This window comes from Lonchura striata, chromosome 6 (assembly GCF_046129695.1).
Source record: "Lonchura striata isolate bLonStr1 chromosome 6, bLonStr1.mat, whole genome shotgun sequence".
In the NCBI taxonomy this organism is placed as follows: Eukaryota; Metazoa; Chordata; class Aves; order Passeriformes; family Estrildidae; genus Lonchura; species Lonchura striata.
Genome location: NC_134608.1, coordinates 41,942,702 through 41,960,215, shown reverse-complemented (window position 1 = coordinate 41,960,215; position 17,514 = coordinate 41,942,702). Strand labels below are relative to the sequence as shown.

The 17,514-nt window shown below is 36.7% G+C and overlaps 1 protein-coding gene and 1 long non-coding RNA gene across 17 annotated transcripts in view; one reads left to right on the top strand and one right to left on the bottom strand.

Moving 5' to 3' along the window:
* Positions 1–17,514, bottom strand: part of LRRC4C (leucine rich repeat containing 4C) — a 473,541-nt gene that overhangs the window by 37,644 nt on the left and 418,383 nt on the right. For 15 of the 16 annotated variants that reach the window (XM_077784229.1, XM_077784224.1, XM_031505046.2 and 12 more), the window contains one exon: positions 16,200–16,332. The exons of the other annotated variant lie outside the window; for it this stretch is intronic. The gene's annotated coding sequence lies outside the window, so the exon portion shown is untranslated. The remainder of the gene's footprint in view (positions 1–16,199; positions 16,333–17,514) is intronic. 16 annotated transcript variants of the gene reach the window in all.
* LOC144246489 (uncharacterized) lies at positions 5,096–7,984 on the top strand. The gene is made up of 3 exons (XR_013340183.1): positions 5,096–5,130; positions 6,646–6,693; positions 7,876–7,984. It is a non-coding gene; the product is annotated as an uncharacterized LOC144246489 (long non-coding RNA).

The following is a 17,514-nucleotide window of genomic DNA, read 5'->3' as shown; positions in this document are numbered from 1 at the left end:
TAGTATTACAAGTGCATTATCTATCAGTGTATTAATATTTTCCCCATTTTATTCCCTAAACTCAAGTAATGCTAATATTTTTCTTAGGCATATTACAAAGGTTCTGCTTATTCTGTACTTTTAGTTTTATAAACTCACATAAATTGGTGTCAACTATATTTGTATAGGTAAATGTTATTTAATCCTTTCTTGACCAATAAATAGAAGTGATTAAGCAATAGTTGGGTAAAGAACTATCGCCTCAGTTGTCTGCCCTTCCTACAGCTAATATTTCAGCCTTAATGAAGTTAGTCATCTTGTATTAGGTATAACAGTGCCAGGCAAATTGTTAGTGATGCCAATAACTTGGCAATTTTATGAAAAGACACCTCAGTTGTTAAATTGTCCTAGTTCTTCATTCTCATGAACTTGCTAGAGGAATAATTTGAAAATAAGGTGATCTAGAAGTCTAAATAAGATATAAATAAAATGCAGTATTTTGCTTTAACACAGAATGAGGATGTCATTCTTGGATCCTGATCTTAAAAGTACTTAACACAGCCATATTTTTACTGACGTATGAGATGTACTTACATCACGACATAAGTGTCTTGTCACGTATGAAACTGAGGTCGATTTTAATATAGAAAGGAAGTTGAAATGGACAATTTGCTGCAGAATTGCTCCCATATGTATCTCATGAAGTTTAACAAGGCCAAGTGGAAGCTCCTGCACCTGGGTCAGGGCAACCCCTGGTGTCAATACATGCTGGGGGATGAAAGGATTGAGAGCAGCCCTGCTGAGAAGGACTGAGGGTACTGGTGGATGAAAAGTTGAACAAGACCCAGCAATGTGTGTTACATCCCAGAAAGCCAAATATATCCTGGGCTGCATCCAAAGCAGTGAGGTCAGCAGAGCAAGGGAGGAGATTCTGCCCCTCTGCTCTGCTCTGGTGAGACCCCACCTGCAGTGCTGTGGGTAATATTTTATGGTACCAAACAGTATTAATCATAGTCCACATGTTCAGGCCTCTTTAAGACTCTCATTGCAGGATATATCCCTCACCTGTAAACAGCACATTTTCACTGCACGCTTCTAACCTGCAGACAAGGTTGAAAGGAAAATAATCTACATTTTTCAAGAGGCTTATTTTAGAATGAAGGACTCTGGTGATTCATATGGAGTATGAATAATAAATCTTTAAAATTCTCTTTGATACATCTATGCACAAGAAACAATCATTACTTAGAGGTGCATCTGAGAAGAGAAAGAACTTAGTTATGACCCACAAAGGGAAGCTCGATATGTGGGGAGAATAAAACAAAGTAGCATTCCTAAATCCATATGATATTGGGCTGAAACATAGGAAATAAAAGAAACTTATTGCATATTTATAAAACACCTTATAAATGGGAAATTCAAAGGGTTTTTCAAAGCATTCATTAATTAGATCACAAAAAACAGTGAATTATGTTTATGGCATTCATTTTAAATACCATTAAATTTAGGCAGCTTAAGTGACATACCCAAGAGTGTATATAGAAAACAGTGGTAAATGAACAAATTGCGTCCCTCAATTCCCTTGAAGACTATGGGCTGAGACTTCAAATTTCTTTTATGAACAATATAGTAAGAAGAAATATATGTTCTGTCCATGAAAGAGGGTTTTAACTATCACAGATTTAAAAGTAAGTACTATAAAGGATCAAAACTCAGTGAGGGGCAATGAGCATAATGAGCCTGGAAAGCATGGAAAATAAATAAAAAGTTTTTCCTCTGAAGTGTGATTTAATTATCAACTGAGACAACAGCCTAACGTGAATTGTCACTTTCACAGTAGAAATTTGCTAGATATAGATATACACCTGATCACAAGAGGTAAAATGAAATGGAGATGATAATCGAAATGCAAAACAGGTAGATAAAAAGATGGCATAGTTTGCAATCAATGGGGGATTTCAACAGCTGCCCAGACAAGTGCTGCAATCCATTACATTGGATTAAAAAATGTCACCAGTGCAGTAACCAGTCAGATTCAGTTTATAGTAGTTCAGAATAGAGAAGAGATCATGTTTCATTAGAATTATTCCTGTTTCCTTTTAATTTAGTTGCCAGAATATCTTGGGAGAAGTGATACAGCGATATAGTTCCAATTTTCACAACTTGTCAGGTTTCTTCTATGCACGCACCACTGTCATTTTAAATACTTATCTACAGCATATATTTCTGCTGCAGTTTTGCTTGTAGCAATGTAACTGCATCTCCCACACTGCATATATCACTTAACAAAGCAGCTAAAATTTTAAAATTATGAATCTCTAAAACTTGATTACCACAGAGCTCTTTAACAAACAATATAGATGCCTATCTGCCTTTCTTCTGCTTCCCATCTTCCCCATTATTTTCAATTCTAGATATTCACCATTGATCGCTTGTTGCTTATTGTCCGCACAAGTCTGGCCATAGTTCCTCTTCAAAACACTATATTATTCAAAGACATGCATTAAAGCAAGGTATCACTAAGACAATAATATAAAATTAAAGTTCCCAAATCAGCTTTTCTTGTTTCATCCAAAAGACAAAAAAAGGCATATGACAGTATTTTTAAATACTACCTCTTATTTTTTCATCATTCGTCTTAGAGGGTCTAGCTCCCCAATAGCCACCTTTTTGCATATAAGGGTCATGAGTAAAGCAGCACTACTGATAAACTTCTCAATTATGTACATGTCCAGGTATTTTCTGAGCTCAGAGTGTAATAGACACTATAAACAGAGAGAATTAAATGTATTTGCAGATTATTTAAAAATAATTTTCTATAATCTTGGTTTCAAAATGCAGCTAGCTTTTCTCTTACACTTAAAATATGCCAAATACCTAAGCCTTCAGACATAAAAGTCATGATTGCAGCACTGCTAGAGATCCAAATATTGGAAATCACTGGTCACCCCAAAAACCTCACAACTTGAAACAGAACATAAAAGTACTAAGACCTTCACAGTATCAGGTCTTACTTGAAGTAGTACAATAAAACTTCTGAGAATGCTCTGGGGCTCATAAAACAGGTATTTAAAAGAAAAGCGCATGAACTATAGTCAAAAGAGAAGGGATATGTTGGAGTGATACAATGCCCTGCAGGAGTTGACTTTGGTCTAAGGTTTAAACTTTCTGTCTGATTTTTTTTGGCTTCTCTCCTGTTCCCTTCATGTTATATTGAAACACTTTCCACATCATATGGATTATAGTAGCCAAAATTGTCAAATTTGTTTGTTATGTGAACACATTATATGAATGAACACAGTGAGAGAAAAGAAACAAGAAAATAAAACATAAGAAAAGAAGAATCCCTTGTATTCTATAGAATGGAGAAGGCAAATACTGCATGACTGAACTAATTTCAAATTATAGTCATAGCACATCAGTATCAAATTTTACCCTGCTATAAAACTGAAAAAAATATAGTAAATTATTTTAAAAAATGAGAAAATTATTTTATTTCATCACACCATGGCCACACTCTGATATTCAGGAATATCTTGCAGCACCTGAAAAAGCTTAAAATTTACTAATAATTTATTTTGATAAGCAGCAACAGCAAGAACATTGGAGATGAAGCTAGATTGGGATCAGCTCCAAAAAGATGATGGGAAAAAATTAAGAATGCTTTTAAGTCTATATTCTTCAGTGAGTAATGTAAGTAAAAATGGAGCAAAGCAAACCAACCAACCAACCAACCAACCAACAAAAACGAAAATAAAATTTAAAAACAAATTAAAGAGAGTGAGAAAATGCAGTCATTTTTGTCCACTGATGTAGAAGAATAACAATTCTTTGTAAGTGATATGATCCCAAACTCTAAATTGGAAACTAAGCCCAACAATTTTCAGCACCTTACATCATTCTCCCCAAATATAAAATTCCTGACAAGTCACAATCTTTACAGTGGAATAGGAGCCAGCTCCTCCTGCAGCAACACAGGTTTGGCACAATTTTATAAAACACGTATCTCTGTCACTAAAACAGACTGTAAAGATAGCTGAGATCAAAAACTAGGTAAAAAGGCACCACCTTTATGTTATCACTTGTCATTCCTTGTCCTGAGGTTCTGTGTGATTGGATCCCACATGCTTGGCTCCTACCTACTTGTGCCTAGTTAACTTAAACTGCTTAACAAGTTCTATCCATGCATGACATCACATCCCTCCCATAAATCTCCTAGTAATATCAATACTCCATGTTGCTGTTCTCCTGATTATGTTCCAAAGGAGCAGAGGCATAAGAGAAGAGCAGATGACACATTTTATTCACAGAAAGGTGACATCTGAGACCAAGTAGGGCACCAGATTAGTACGGTTTTCTTTGACTGTGAGTCATAAATCCCTGAAGGTCACACAAAGGTTAAAAAGAGAGCAATCATTGAGCAACAGCTCAGTCCCTGCAGGGCTGTGAAATAAGAGACACCATTATTACTTACTCCAATTTTTACACTTCCAAGAAAACTCAAATTACCTTTAATTGCTGGAAACAGTTCAGCTCCTCCAAAATGAAGAAGTCAATAAGTGCAGTTGTTTTTCACTCCCCTGTCCTGGGGGGGATTTGTTAATACTGATTAGTGGAGATCACGCCTAAACAAGCTGAGAGGGTCTTTAACTTTCAGAAAGTTGGCTAAATGTAATCAATAAAGTAAAAGATCTGGGGAGAGATGGCAAGGGAACAGACCATTGTTCCACATAGCCCTTTCTCTTGGCAACTGTGTCTTTCTCTGGAAGATCCTGTCTCCTGTGTCCCCAGCCAGGTTTTCATCACCTGAACAAGCATTTGGTTGTGCTGGTACAATTCCACTCACTGCAGAGATTTCTGGCAAAGAGGGTTGCAGCTCTCAGGTTAATAACAAGAATTCCTATAAAGGCAGAATAGGCTTAAAATAGATCTTTCTATTTCATCGTGTAACCCCCACTAACAGTCATAGGGGCAAAAAGCAGGGACAGAGTAAACTTAAGCTAAATGTATTACTCTATCAGGACGGAGTGGAAATAGAGCTAGAGGACACAAGGACAAGGACTAATTACTAACTAGAACACCAATCTGGAAGACAGAATGACAGAGGGTGTACGGAAACCACTGTACAGATCTGGAGTAGAGAAGAAGAGGGTGAGTCAGCAATATAATTTTATTTTTAAATAATCATTTTAATGTAGACAAAAAATCAATGAGATGATGGCAGAATTGTTTCCAATAAGAATTGTTTTCAGTGTTTTCCATGAGGTTTTTAAAAGAACTAAACATGATGAGCCTCTTGAAGACTGCAAGGATAGAACTACAAGACAAAGCAAATGCAGAAGCATTGATTAAATGCAGAGTAAGAGTACATCAAAGGAGAACAAAAACATCTCTTCAGAGTTGCAGGAGGAAAGAAAAGGAAAGCTAATCAATTTTCCTTTTAGCTTATATAAACAATACGAAGTTGAAGCAAATGTCATATTATAAATGCATACCCCTTTCTTTTGGAGAGAAACTGATGGAGTGTAAAATATGCAAATAGCAGTACAAGCCAGGGCATCTGGAGTATTTAGTCCCTGACATCCCTTCTTTTTGTACTACCTACTCTCAGAGGAAAAAAATCAGGTCTAGGGAAGAACCCTCCTTTCTCAGATGCACTGCTGATCTCAACTCAATAGTCTGCTTCCCCTCCATGGGCAGATCTCCAGCTGTTTATACTGGGAGTTCTGAATATGCAGTGAAAGAGTTTTAAATTCCTAATAATAGCAGGGAAAACTGTATTATGTCTAAAACATAAGCAATGTGCTTTAACTAAAGCATACCAAAAAAACAACAAAAAAAAATTCTTTCAATTGCAAAGACAAGCATTCAAAAAAATATCTGAAAATGTCTTTGCAGCTCCTCTTTCAAATCATCCTTTGCAACAAATGAGGCAAGGTCTGAATCAATGGTGAATGTAAGGGAAGGAATGACTAAAACATTATCATGCACTTGAGAATATATAATATATATAATAATATATATAATATAATAATGTATATTATAATATAATGCAAAATATAATATTATAATATAATGCAATGCAATGTAATGTAATATAATATAATATAATATAATGTAATGTAATATAATAATATTTATATTGATGCATGCAATATAACCATTCTATCCCTCCCACATTTTACTGGAAATATAAAGGATTTTCGATCATAGCAATCCTTACATATGTACTACATTCTTTTTGAAGTGGTGAAACAAAGAAATTGAAATACTGAAAATTTCTGTTTCAGAAAATGAAGAAAGTAAATGTACAGCTGTTAATGGACTGTGCATACACACTTTTATTGCCATTGTCATAGAAGTAACACAGCAAAAATCATTAAAAATATTAAAATTTGAGTAAAATAATAAAGCTAAGAAATCTAAATTAACTTACCATTAATAAGTTTTACAAACCTCATAAATTTGGTTTCATTTTAATGCTCAAAATAATTAATAAAGATTTATGTAGAGAAGGGTAAGGATCAACATAATTGTCTACATATCCAGTTCAATGAAATTCCTTACATGCACTAAATTCATAGGCATGACTAGGGAATATGGAGCCTTTTAAGTGAAGAGCATAATATATAATAATGAGATTGAATTTGTCCCTTTCCTCTGCAGGGCACTGGAGATAATAACTGTGATGTCTTTGAAATGACAGCGTGGCAGGTATGGTTCTAAGCGCCATATGTCAACAGTTCTGAAACTTCCCTCTGAACGCACATAATTAAAATCTTTTTTCCAAATAAAACTTAACTATTGTAGCAAAACCCCAGCTCTTCTACATTCTAAATTAGCCCACCACCTTATATTTAATTTCACTTGTTTTCAACACTGTTGCAACACTTCTGAAGTTTATCCCTTAACTGTAGTAATGTTAAAATAATCAAAATCCATATATGCAATTTAATTAACACCCAAGAATTTTATGTCCAAGCTAGCATGAAAGCAAAATAAACAAAAATTCAAGTGTGTATCTCTTCAATGTGTATATTTTCATATACCTGAATGGACAGGCAATATATTCTAAAGGCAAAGTTCCAACATTCCTCTTGAAAGTCAGAGAGTGTCTCTTCATCAGAATTAAAAGGTTTCAAATCAGGCTAAGTTTACCATAGTCCACACTGTGTTCTGAAAATTTTCACTTTTTCCTATTCTCTTGTTTATTCTGTGATGACTTCAGAGATCAAAAGTAGAAATGCCTGGAAAACATGATAAAATCTGTTTTTGAGACTAAAAATGGAAGCTATATTCTTCATTATAATAACAAAATTTAATAACTTAGGGATCACATCTGAGTGATCCCCAGGTTAGTTTTTACATCTTCCATGATAATAATTTGAAAATAGAGGGATGAATAATGTGATATCCTATGAGAATGTAGAATACTTTTTTTGAGGAAGTCAGTTCTAAGTTTGATGGAACAAAGTTGCCTTGTTATTTCATTCTGTAGACAGTATAGCTTATGGTTTTAACTCCAAAATTCTCACCAAATTCCACATTAGCCTCTACTATAGAAAATTCACACTTGGCTCAGTGAATATGAAATTTTGGCAAGTGAGACAAGTAATGTTTAATATTCCATAAAAGAAGGAAGCTGAAGAACACTTTTAGCAAAGTGGAAGGGAAGATGCATGCCAATAAGTTCAAGCAAAGCACTCCGAAATAGAAGATAAGTTTTACATTTCTCACACATCAGATTAAACCCCAGGGAAATATTATTTCTATTTTCACCTTATAAAACCTTATTCATATTGTGGTTTTTAATCAAGAAAAATAGAAAATAAATTTATTTAATTTTATTCTGTTGTGAATGGCTGTACATCTTGTTTATGCAGATTTTCTTATTAGGTTTCAGCTGTTATTTGAATCTCATCGGCCTGTTATACTGGGACAGAGGAAAGGTCATCAGAAACACATTTCTGGTGGCGTTTTGTCTAAACAGAATCATCAGAAGGAAAAAAGCCTGGAAGTGTTACAGAACATCACAAACACATAGTCAAGAAAGGATGCTAACCATCATTTGATTTTGATCCACTGCTCAAGAGATTCATCAGCTGGCAATATCTGATCACCTGACGCTGGTGATCATAGCAGGGACACAGCAATGGTGTCATTGCTTTGTACAAATACCTAAACCTAGAATAAATTTTCTACTCTTTTGCTGCTAATCAGGTAAATAAGAATTTTGATGTAAGCAATTAAGATAAGAAAAATAAGAATTTCGATGAATGATCATTGATTTCACTCTGCAACCATGAAGGATGCACAAAGTCTATATGCAGTTTGAATTTGTTATTGATGGCACAGATCAATTCAGTGTGCAAGCCTCATTTTTCACTTTTTTTTCTTTTTGGATCATGACACTTTTTTTTTTCCTGAAATTCCATTTTTAAATGATCAGCAATTCAGTATCAAATGACAATTCTACTTATAGAGTCCTTCTTCCTCATACTGGTAATTTTCAATTTAACTTTTAGCAGTAGTAAAAGAATGGATTATGATGGCTCCCAGATTTGTCACTAGTAGATATTGGACAACATTTACCATTATTGTGGAACTCAGCAGCTAGTTGCAATGCTTAATATATGCTTAGAAGAGATCAGGACAGGAGAAATAGGAAGATCTCTTGCTTATAACTCAAATCATAGTGGACTGTGTGATGCCAAAACTTTAGTACTCCTAGCAAAACTAAATAGGGATACTTATGCAACTGCAGAGTATTTTCTAGTTTAGCTATTAATCCCTTGGTATAGAATGTACTACTTTATTTTTAAGGAAGTGTATGGGACTGGAGACAGGCCTATCCTTGCCTCTCTCTATGCAACATCCATAAGTAAGACACCTTTTCTCTGTTTAGACATGTTAAGGTAATTTTCAATTGTAGTATCTCAGATCCTCAAAGAGCTATAAAGATATGCAGTAATAAATTCATAGTAGAGCTTTCTGTGGGGAAAATGTCCCAGATTTCCAGATCAAAGTCAGTAGGGAAGAGGTTCTACCCCCTGCAACTTTCTTAATGCTGCATCTCTGAGTCTTCTTTGTAAAACTGGAGTAATGATCAAACAGAAGTTACAAAGATAAATTATCTACTCATTTTCACTTATACTGCTTCTAAACATGAAATTTTGCTACAGAATTACATTTTTGAATGTAGTATTCAGAGAAGTTGAGCAAGTCTGTGCTGCTTGGCTACTAAATAAATTAACCAGCGCACTGTCATTTTTGTTCTGATGTAGTGTATTTTTCTGTATTCATCAGAGGCTCATTGTGTACAGTGTTACTTCATGTATCTAAAGGAGTGAATGACTCTGAAGCTAAATACTCTTGTATTAATCCCAGTAAAAAAAGTTTTAAAAGAAATAGAAGTCAATAGCTGTAAATCAACAGGATTAAATATATTGCTTGTCTCATTGCAGCATCTGAATGATATAGACCTCTCTTTTCTTTTGGGCTCAAATAGCTCTTTTCATAAAATGTCAAAGGCATTGACATAACATAAATATATTATAGAACTATTAGAAATAATATTATGACCAAGTATAATAATCAACTTGGCCAATATAAAGGAATGCTGCAATACATTAGGAATGTATTCACAGTATAGTTCTGTTAGCTACTATGTTCCAAAAAAAAAAAAAAAAAAGTGTAGGGATTACCCCCAAAATAATTTTCAGGTTTTTTTAAGTCAGTTCAAATATCTATATGACTGAAATGAACAAAGACTTTCTTTCTGAATTAAAGTAATCTTCAGCCTACAGAGGCACAGAATACCCAGGTCTGCCTGGTGATGTGGGCTTCCTCTTTGCCATCTGCTTCTAAGCAGGAGGAACAGAGAACTGTTCTGCCAGAGGGAATTCCTTCCCAAAGGCTGATACTTGGCATTCACAGTTCCCATAACGATGCTTAACAGAGCAGCAGGAAGAGCTCTCAGCACTCATGTCTCGAGGTGCAGCTCCTTTTCCACTGCACACACATTCTTCTGACCTTTTACCTCTAGCCCTGCAGACAGCCCTACTGTCTTGCTGTGATGCATCTTGCTCCTCCACATAAGACAGGTTTACACAGAAAAAAGTCATAGCTAGCAAAATTTGAGATTAAGGCTTTATGTAAAACAAACAAACAGAGCATTGTGAGATAAAAATAGACCCCCAAACCCACCATAAATCACCGTTCTAATCTAACCTTACAAGTATGCTTCATTCACATCGCTTATGCACATTTCTTTCAATGTGCTATAGCTCAAAGGCCATATGGACATGAATTCTGTTTCTTTCCTTCACTTTATGAGGTTCCACAAGAATAACTTCTATCCCAGCTACTTTGGGGAGATTATCTGGGTAGATTTAAATGTTCTGGAAAGTTTTAGCTGCAGTCAGACACCCTGCATATGTAAGGTGTATTCATTTGCTTTGTTAAAAGTCATATTGCCTAATCCAGACTGTTGGATCTTTCAGATTTCAATAGCTTCATGATAAATATCACATCAGACACTGGATTCAAACAAAAGATGTTATGCATCTGATTTCTGGTATGTTAATGATTTCTCACAGAGATCTCACCTTCTACAGCAGATGCAAATGTCACCTCAATAAAAAGTGATCTGCTTGATGCATTTGAGAGTAAATTCTTCCCCTCCCCTTCACCCTGCTTTAATATGTTCACTTTTGCAAATAAAAGTTTAAAGCAATTTGAAGTTGATTTTTTGTTATCTATCAATTTTCTGTTGCCAAATCAACAATTAATGTTTTCCAAATCCCCAATATGTCAAAGGAAAAGGGAGAAAAAAAATTATATTTGGTATTCAGATCAACTCTTCCACACTCAGTTTTATTCTACTGTAGTCAAAGCAAAACTTCCACTAAAGGAAATGTTAGAAATTGCAGGATATAATTCTGGAACAGTACAGGAACCACAATATTCAGAGGAAGGTACCTGAACATCCAGTCCTACAAAGAGTAAATACCACAAACTGTTCTCCTTCAGTATCAGATAACCAGTTTTCTGCCCCCTATCACAACAGAACTTGAGAACTGAAAAGGGAAATCATAATTTATCAAACTAAGAGGAGTATAATTCGAAATAAATTAAATAATAACAGAGAAAAAATAGAAAAAATAGCAGATGAACAAAGTCTAGCCCTACAGAGATGAGGAAAAGAAAGAAGTAATTTGAGAGACTGAATAATTGGCATTCTGACACACTAAGGGGACCAGCTTTTCAACCATTTTTTAATGAAAGAATAATTTCACACAAGTTTAAACAAAAAGAATATGAAACATAAGAAATCTATTATAAATAGTGTTATCAGCTGTGGAGAGAGTAATTTAAATGGCATTCAGTAATGCAGGTGAAGGCTGTCTGGTAATTCCTCTCTTTCATATCTGAGTTCTCAGATCATTTCAGAGATCCAATGGTCTATTCTTGTCATGTCATAGTCTTTAGCGCTTTTGTGAAATATTAAAAAATTGCTGCTGCCCTGTCTCCATTTGACTCTTAAGGGTTATCGACTTTGGTTCTGTCTAAGGGTTCTTCCTTCTAAAACAAAACCCTTGAGATCTTTTGTTGCTTTCTTGCCTGCTAGCAAGGGGCACTGCCAGTTTTGCATGCTCATGCATTGTGACTGTAGTGTTATTAATCTCCAGCTGTGCAGACACAGTTTTGCCCACACAGACATTAAAGAGACAAGCTTTGTTCTAAACACGGCTATGGGATTTGTTAGGTGAAAAGAACTTCTGTTTTGATTTGAATATCTCATTTCTTCTATTTTGAACTTTGGGGCATGCCTCATTTTCAAATGGAGATTTTCATTATGTTTAAGAACATAATTAATTCTGAAGCTGTATACACTTCACTTAATTTGAAAGGTTTGGACTTTTCCATAAATCATGGAAAACAACTGGTTTCTCAGCTGTTACAAAACAGGAACCAAAACCAAACCCTGCATTAACTACTATGACTTTACTCTAAATACCCTCAAAGGGTATCAAATCAAATCATTCATCTTAAAATGTACCAAAACAAAATACTGATCAAACAGACCAGCAAAATTCAGCCATTTGTAAACTTGACCAGCTGTAGGGTGATGTTATGGTGTTTGTATCTCCAACTGTGTATTCTGTGTATGTTTGATATTATGTTCTGTGCTTTCAGAACTGACTCTGAAAGTGAAGGGTTTTTTTGCCTTGTTATCAGCCAGTTCACCCCCCCCATGGTCTGCTGTCTAGAAAAGGCTGGTGCTGCCTGGCTTGCTTTTGCTTGCTTGCTTGGCTTGCTTGCATTGCTTGCTTCTGCTTTTGCCTTTGCTTCCTAGTTAGTTTAGCAGTCCCATTCTTTCCCTGGACTGTTTCTTTTCCTTTCCTTTTTCTGAATACCATCCAACCTGCTCCAGACTGGGACCTGGAAACACTGAGGAGCACCCAGAGCATTTTGTGATCTGAAGCAGCCATCCCCAGTGCCCAGAGCAATCCCCAGCGTCCAGACCTGGGCGACCACTCCCAGGAAAGACTTTCTGGATTTGTTCATCTCTTCAGAGTGGTGAAAGAGTTTTGTTGTCATCTGGTGTTGTTAATTTTATTTTTGGTGCTGGGGGGTGCTTTGTTTGTTAAATAAACAGGTTCTTTTCCACTTCTCTCAGAGAAAATTTTTTCCCGAACCAGGTAGGTGGGGAGGGGCCGTGGGGGTTTGTTTTCTGAGGGCTCCTTCCAGAGGGTTTTCCCCAAATTTGCCCTAAACTAGGACATCAGACAAAGAAATGCACAGAAAGAGCTCTACTTGCTAGGACAATGTGAAACATTTGTCATTCACACCAGAAACAGAATCTGGTCAGGATTCAAGGATATATACTTAGTACTGACATCAGATCAATATCACTAGAGTCCAATGAACATGAAAGCCTCTTACTGAAAATATAAATTACCTTTTAACATCAAGATCTGAAGTTATATTAAAACAGCACTCTTATCTTCTACCTTCAGACAATATGGCATTTCAAGAATAGTTCACATGAAACACAATTTGAGCAGGGAATCAGAAGCTGAAACATCAATCCATTAGGCTTCCTATTTCTCAGGAAGTCTTAAGAGTGGAGAAGTTCAAACTTCACATAATATGTTGCAGATGAAGATATCGCAATGTCATCCCCTCTAATTTAAATTTCTTTCCCTATTTGTCTTGAGGCATTGTAACTTCTTTTCCCAGTGTAAAGACTGAAATCCCAATGATTCTCTATGGCACTGAGGTTGGATTCATAGAAACATAGAATATCGGAAGTTGAAAGGATCATCAAGTACAACTCCCAGTTTTTCACAGGACTACCTACTACTAAATCATCTGGCTAACAGCATCATCCAGATGCTCCTTGAATTCTCTTGGGCTTAGGGCCATGACCATTTCCATGGGGAAGCCCGTGCCAGTGACCAACAACCCTACTGGGTGAGGAACTTGCAATCTGAAGCTTTATTCCATTTGCTTGTGTCTTGTTGCTGGCCACTAGAGAGAGGAGATCAGCACCTTCCCTATTCCTGCTCCCACAAGGAAGTTCTAGACTGCAGTGGGGTCACCCCAGCCTTCTCTTCTCCAAGCTGAGCAAACCAAGTGATCTTATATGCTCTTCATAAGTCTTGCTCTTATGACATTTCACCATGTTGGTTGCCAGTTGACAGACCCCAATAGGTCAATGTGCTTCTTTTGAGGCCCCCAAAACTGCACTCAGCACCCAAGGTGGGGCTGCAGTGTAGAGTGGGACAATAATCTCCCTCAACCAACCAACAATGCTGTGCCTGATGCACCCCAGGACACAGCTGGCTCTGTATATTCAATTTGCCACTGACCCAGCTCCCCAGAGCTCATTTTGCAGGGTTGCTTTCCAGACTCTTTCTCTGATTTGTGCACACAACCACACTGACCTGTCCCCAGTGGAGAATCCTGCACTTGCTCTTGTGGATCAAATTGCAGAAGTTTGTGGAGAATTGCTGCCTGTAGGATGGACTCACAATGGAGAAGTTCATAGAGAACCATTTCCCTTGGGAGGGACCTCACACTGGAGCAGGTGAAGGTTTCCTTTCCCTGAGCAGTGGCAGAAACAACCCAGGATAAACTGGTCATAACCCTTATTCCTTATCTCTATTCACTGTTGGATGAGGGGAGGTGGAGCTGGGAATGACGGAGGGATGGGGGAGTATGTTTTTAAGATTTATTTTACCTCTATTATTCTGCTCTGATTTTGTTAGTAATAAGTTCAGTTAATATCCCCAGTTTGAGTATGTTTTGCCCATGATGGTATTTGGGGAGTGATCTCTCTCCCAGGTCTTAACCCATTTAATGTTCTTTATATTTTCTCTCTCCTATCCAGTTGTGGAGAGGATTGACAGAGCAGCTTTGGTGGGTACTGGGCATTTGGCCAGGGTCAACCCCACTACACTGCTTACGTTGTTCATATTAGTATAAAGGCACTTCAAATGTGCTCAGGTTTACTTAGCACATCATTGAGCAGACTGATGGACCTGCTAGCACACCATCCCACAAACATTGGCATGCTACCCCTAGGCTTTTCTCTAGTGAGCCTGGTTTTATCCCCTTCTCCCTTCAAATCTAGTTTAAAGCTCTTTTAATGACACCTATTAACTATTGGGAAAGGATTGTCCCTAAAGCATCAGCAAGGGAACATTACAGAAGTTCCATGAAAGTCTGCTCACATTGCAGGTAGAAAAATGCAACCAAGACACCTGAAACACAGTAACGGACTGACACTGGATCCTCTGGATCTCAGGCCAGTTCCTACCATAAGCAAGCTGCTCCTGTCTTTTGTTTACAGTAAAGTACCTAAGACAAATTGGTGCAATTTTTTTGTAAAGCCTACTGGGCCCTCACTAAAAACAGCCACATAAACTCATTTCTACTAGAAAACCAAATTAGGTCTGGAGAAGCTAGGTTGTTGAAAAGTAGATCATAAGCTGAAAACTATCACCACATGTATAAATGCAAGGTCCCCCTTTATGTATCAAATCTTTCTTCTGCAACAACTTTGTGAATTGTGGCAGTGGATTTTCTGAACGGTTTTAATGAATAAATGTCAGGGAGCTGGAGGGAGCTCATCAGCAAAAAAAGGGTAGGTAATTCCCAGACACATTTGAAAGCCTAACCTAGTATTCAACCAGCCAAAACATTTATACTGAGCAAAGAAAAAAAATTTCCCCATTAAATGATATTTTATGGTTTTTCAGTATCTCATGAGATGTGGGAACAGATCCTTATGAAAACTTTAGCATCAAAAATCCCATTTTATTTTCTACCAGTGTGATTTTCCATTGTTATTTTTCTAGCAGTCTGCATATATTAAGGCACATTAATAAAGGGAAAAAACAAGGCAGCATGTCAGATATTTCAAATCATGCCATGGAAAATGATTGGTTTAGGATGAGTGAACAGAATCTGTTTGTTCAGGAAACTTAATTTCATCTGAGAACCAAGAAACGTGTGTATAGTATGGACATATGATAAGTTAACTGGGCTCAAAAATACACCATATAGCTGGGCTTTTGGGATATCAGAAAACGTTTTGATGCTTCATGTCTCAGCTCTACCTTTTAACATGAATGAGGAAGCATTATAGTTATTCTGAGAGAGGACAGATTTTTAGTTTGCACATTCTCTTGGACATCTGAAATGCTGAGAACAAAAACACCCATAGTTAAGGCTTCAGGGTAGGAAGAGAGTCTCCACAAGCACAGTAGCTAAGGTGAGATTGAAAGAACACAACAAAACATGATATACTTTTAAAAATTTAACTACTAGCTCTTCCTGTGAAAGAACATTTTATTATACTAAATTGTTATAGGGCTTATGAGCTAGTATTTTCAGGGTTTTAATTCCTATAAGGAATTTCTTGGGAAGTTACTGTAAATTTATGATTTGTATCCTCTAACAGGTCCACAGGAAAATAAGAAAACCCCTGTAATATACCACATCCAAATTCTCTCTCACACAAGGATGGGAACTGAAACTCAGCACAGTTTAAGAAGCTTGGGAAAGATATTCAGAGGATGCTGTAGGAAGAGTCAGATAACAACAAAGGTTTGTGCTCCCCTTCCCTACCATTTTGCTGCCATTGAATTCCAGCATATCCACGGAGCCTGAAAAGCTGACTTGCATGACAATATCCTAAGATGAATTACCTTTTCAGTAGGTTTACCGTCTCGGGAGGTGATGTTTCTCCTTGTTTCCCAAACTACCCCTGGACCTTCTCATCCTACTAGCCCATTGGAGACCGTTCCACAGAGCTGCCTGGACCCCCCCACAGCATCCACCCTGTGGAAGAAACACAGATTGAGAAACTGTGATGAAGCAATTAAATCTTCTCTAGACATAAACTGATGACATTGAGAGAGAATAACTGAGGTAGACTAAACCAGGATCTAGAGCTATCACATACAAGCTGAGAAGGAAGGGGAGTTGTAAGATTACTGTGCCCCCCCAATTATGGCAGAACTGCTGAAGGCACAGTCATTTCAAGAACACTTTTAAGGAATAAATATAAACAGAGATTTCAAAGGCAGCAATTAATCAATAATGTGATCACCTAATCTTGCAGATGACAACCTTGCCCTGCCTGTTAGGAATGCCTGTATTTTTGCATACTTAGCAGTAATAGGAATGGGGTGGTTACTTCTGTATTTCTTTAATGAGTAGCTTCATCACACACCATAGAGGACAAGGTGGTGGAAATCAGGCCTTTTCCGGTCATTAGTGACAGTGAAATGTGTCTGTGTACACCTCTTGAGGGCAAGGCATTCTTTCAGTATTGGAAACTTCCTCCTTCTGGAGTGCACACCATAGTAAAAATTAAAATTGGAAAAATGTTTAAAAATCAATTAATTTGATAAATAGTTTTCAACTTATAGCCTCTATATACTGCATCAAATTTCTGTATCAGCAATAAGTAAAGATTATAAATAATAACCATGCACAAAATTTCATAACTTCAAAACTATGTTTTTTGTTTATGACAAAAGACAATTGAGTAAATCGTGACTTCAGATAACCCATAAGTCACTGATTCTGTTTTTCAAAGACCTGGCTGCTTTCTATTCCTTTGGCCTTGGCTGCCTAGCAACCTCCACAGAGCTTTTTTAGTCTATACTAATTCTGGAGTTTTCATTTATATATTTATTTATGAGAATGTCTATAAGGAGGATACAGAAACAAAGAGTTGTTTGTTCCTTCCTTCTAACAGTGAATTCCAAACATGTCATCTCAGTGTCTCGGTGAAAGACACAGTCCTCAATTTTGTAAAGAAGTACCTGCCTCCTTGATTTTGCTTGGGAACTACGCAAATCTCAGTTTCTGTTAGACAAAAGCTTAGTCTCTGTAGGAAGATACTGATATAATAGGCACTGGTATTTCTTTCCGTCCCTGTTGGTTTGATTCATTGATAAGTTTTTTTTCACCCTGCATTCCTAGGTGCTTATGTAAGGTTACTGTGCTCAGGCA